The sequence below is a fragment of the Triticum aestivum genome, chromosome 1A, assembly GCF_018294505.1.
Source record: "Triticum aestivum cultivar Chinese Spring chromosome 1A, IWGSC CS RefSeq v2.1, whole genome shotgun sequence".
NCBI classification, from domain to species: domain Eukaryota; kingdom Viridiplantae; phylum Streptophyta; class Magnoliopsida; order Poales; family Poaceae; genus Triticum; species Triticum aestivum.
This window is the reverse complement of record NC_057794.1, coordinates 446,435,095-446,439,572: the sequence shown is the minus strand read 5'-3', so window position 1 is coordinate 446,439,572 and position 4,478 is coordinate 446,435,095.

Here is a 4,478-nt window from a genome sequence, read left to right as displayed (position 1 = left end):
GGGTGCATGACCATAAAAGATTTTACTCATATAAATAGAACAACCATTATTCTCTGATTTAAATGAATAACTGTCTCGCATCAAACAAGATCCAGATATAATGTTCATGCTCAACGCTGGCACCAAATAACAATTATTTAGGTCTAATACTAATCCCGAAGGTAGATGTAGAGGTAGCGTGCCGACCGCGATCACATCGACTTTGGAACCATTTCCCACGCGCATCGTCACCTCGTCCTTAGCCAATCTTTGCTTAATCCATAGTCCCTGTTTCGAGTTGCAAATGTTAGCAACAGAACCAGTATCAAATACCCAGGTTCTACTGCGAGCATTAGTAAGGTACACATCAATAACATGTATATCGCATATACCTTTGTTCACCTTGCCATCCTTCTTATCCGCCAAATACTTGGGCCAGTTCCGCTTCCAGTGACCAGTCTGCTTGCAGTAGAAGCACTCAGTTTCAGGCTTAGGTCCAGATTTGGGTTTCTTCTCTTGAGCAACAACTTGCTTCCTGTTCTTTTTGAAGTTCCCCTTCTTCTTCCATTTGCCCTTTTTCTTGAAACTAGTGGTCTTATTGACCATCAACACTTGATGCTCCTTCTTGATTTCTACCTCCGCAGCTTTCAGCATTGCGAAGAGCTCAGGAATAGTCTTATTCATCCCTTGCATATTATAGTTCATCATGAAGCTCTTGTAGCTAGGTGGAAGTGATTGGAGAATTCTGTCAATGACGCAATCATCTGGAAGATTAACTCCCAATTGAATCAAGTGATAATTATACCCACACATTTTGAGTATATGCTCACTGACAGAACTGTTCTCCTCCATCTTGCAGCTATAGAACTTATTGGAGACTTCATATCTCTCAATCCGGGCATTTGCTTGAAATATTAACTTCAACTCCTAGAACATCTCATATGCTCCATGACGTTCAAAACGTCGTTGAAGTCCCGATTCTAAGCCGTAAAGCATGGCACACTGAACTATCGAGTAGTCATCAGCTTTCTCTGCTAGACGTTCATAACATCTGGTGTTGCTCCAGCAGCAGGCCTAGCACCCAGCGGTGCTTCCAGGACGTCATTCTTCTGTGCAGCAATGAGGATAATCCTCAAGTTACGGACCCAGTCCGTATAATTGCTACCATCATCTTTCAACTTTGCTTTCTCAAGGAACGCATTAAAATTCAACGGAACAACAGCACGGGCCATCTATCTACAATCAAACATAAACAAGCAAGATACTATCAGGTACTAAGTTCATGATAAATTTAAGTTCAATTAATCATATTACTAAAGAACTCCCACTTAGATAGACATCTCTCTAATCCTCTAAGTGATCACGTGATCCAAATCAACTAAACCATGTCCGATCATCACGTGAGATGGAGTAGTTTCATTGGTGAACATCACTATGCTGATCATATCTACTATATGATTCACGCTCGACCTTTCGGTCTCCGTGTTCCGAGGCCATATCTGCATATGCTTGGCTCGTCAAGTATAACCTGAGTATTCCGTGTGTGCAACTGTTTTGCACCCGTTGTATTTGAACGTAGAGCCTATCACACCCGATCATCACGCGGTGTCTCAGCACGAAGAACTTTTGCAACGGTGCATACTCAGGGAGAACACTTCTTGATAATTAGTGAGAGATCATCTTAAAATGCCACCGTCAATCGAAGCAATATAAGATGCATAAAAGATAAACATCACATGCAATCAATATAAGTGATATGATATGGCCATCATCATCTTGTGCTTGTGATCTCCATCTTCAAAGCACCGTCATGATCACCATCGTCACCGGCGCGACACCTTGATCATCATCGTAGCATCATTGTCATCTCGCCAATCTTATGCTTCCACGACTATTGCTTCCGCTTAGTGATAAAGTAAAGCATTACAGCGCAATTGCATTGCATACAATAAAGCGACAACCATATGGCTCCTGCCAGTTGCCGATAACTCAGTTACAAAACATGATCATCTCATACAATAAAATTTAGCATCATGTCTTGACCATATCACATCACAACATGCCCTGCAAAAACAAGTTAGACGTCCTCTACATTGTTGTTGCAAGTTTTACGTGGCTGCTACGGGCTTAGCAAGAACCGTTCTTACCTACGCATCAAAACCACAACGATAGTTTGTCAAGTTGGTGTTGTTTTAACCTTCGCAAGGACCGAGCGTAGCCACACTCGGTTCAACTAAAGTTGGAGAAACTGACACCCGCTAGCCACCTTTATGCAAAGCACGTCGGGAGAACCAGTCTCGCGTAAGCGTACGCGTAATGTCGCTCCGGGCCGCTTCGTCCAACAATACCGCCGAACCAAAGTATGACATGCTGGTAAGCAGTATGACTTATATCGCCCACAACTCACTTGTGTTCTACTCGTGCATATGACATCAAGTTTACCGGGGGGTTCCTAGGCCACCTCTCCTCTTTCTCCACTAGGCCCATTAAGGCCCATTAGGTTACCGGGGGGTTCCGGTAACCTCCCGGTACTCCGGTAAAATGCCGATTTCACCCGGAACACTTCCGATGTCCAAACATAGGCTTCCAATATATCAATCTTTATGTCTCGACCATTTCGAGACTCCTCGTCATGTCCGTGATCACATCCGGGACTCCGAACAAACTTTGGTACATCAAAACTCATAAACTCATAATATAACTGTCATCGAAACCTTAAGCGTGCGGACCCTACGGGTTCGAGAACAATGTAGACATGACCGAGACACGTCTCCGGTCAATAACCAGTAGCAGAACCTGGATGCTCATATTGGCTCCCACATATTCTACGAAGATCTTTATCGGTCAGACCGCATAACAACATATGGTGTTCCCTTTGTCATCGGCATGTTACTTGCCCGAGATTCAATCGTCGGTATCTCAATACCTAGTTCAATCTCATTACCGGCAACACTACTAGGAAATGGTCTATAGATGGAATTGACACTAATGGTGCACCAGACATGTGGTGCGCCATTACTATATACTAATGGCGCACCGTCTGTTGGTGCGCCATTAGTGTGGAAGACACTAATGGCGTACCAGGCACACGGTGCGCCACTAGTAACAAAATATATTTTTTCATTTTTTCAAACATACTAATGGCGCATCCAGGCAGAGTGCGCCATTAGTAGTTAGAACTACTAATGATGCACCAGCCGCAGAGTGCGCCACTACTGTATTTTTTTTACTTTTTTGCAAAACTACTAATGGCGCACTGTTGCATAGTGCGCCATTACTAGTTTAAACTAGTAATGGCGCACTGTGCCACGGTGCGCCATTAGTATAGAAATTATTATTTTTTACTTTTTTGCAAAACTACTAATGGCGCATGTCTGTGTGGTGCGCCATTAGTAGGTTGGGTTACAAATGGCGCATGTCTCTGTGGTGCGCCATTAGTAACCTGGGACCAGCTAGATATTTTTGGACAGCCACACCTACACACTCACTTTCCCCACTTCATTCCCCCACCTCCTTCTCTAAGCTTGTCGGCTGCCTCCTCCTCCTCACCTCATCTCGATCGCTATCCCACCTCGCCAGATCCGGTCCCCCTCGCCGCCGAGCACCCCCCGCACCATCTCCCCCGCTCCACCGGCCGCCGCCGCTGACCCCCCGCACCCTCCCCCACTCCACCGCCACCGACGACCCACCGCACCCTCCCCCGCTCCACCGGCCGCCGCCGCCGCCGGCGCGCACCCTCCCCCACTCCACCGTCGCCGACGACCCACCGCACCCTCTCCGGCTGCTCCACCATCACAAATGAATGCAACTAAAATTGCAAAAAAAAAAACAAATTTGATTATACTTTTTCATATTCATAAATATTTTCAAATAACAAATTTGATGATATATTTTAAAAAATTATTACTTTTTTTATAAAAAATATTACTGTTATGATTTAAACAAGTTTGAACATATTTAAACACAAATAAATATCAAACAACATTTTAAATGCATAAAAACAAAAATTGGGGAGCTTGGGAATCGAACCCAGGACCTCCTAGTGTGTGTGCTGTGTGCTGACCAGTCGGGCTAGTGGGCGTGTTCTAATGGAGATAGGGTTAGGTGGAATATAACCTGACCAGTCGGGCTAGTAATTAAAACAAAATTCTAATGGCGCACCAGGGGGAGGTGCGCCATTAGAATCGTCGAACTTATGGCGCACTAGGGGGAGGTGCGCCATTGCTAACCCTCCCCCACTCCACCTATTCCCCTTGCACTGTGGCCTCCCTCCCTCGCCAGATCCCCCACTCGACCCCAAACGTACGCCGCCGCCCCCTTGCTCAGCCCCCTCGGTCCGTCGCGTCTGCACGCCGTCGGCGCTGCCGACGCCGCTGTGGTCTTGCGCTGCCCCGACGCCGCCGCCCCGACCCCCACGGGACTCCACCCCCGCCGCCCCCGCGCCCCTCGAGCGGGATCGGCCGAGCGCGAGCCGCCCGCTCCTCTCCTCTCCTCCTCCC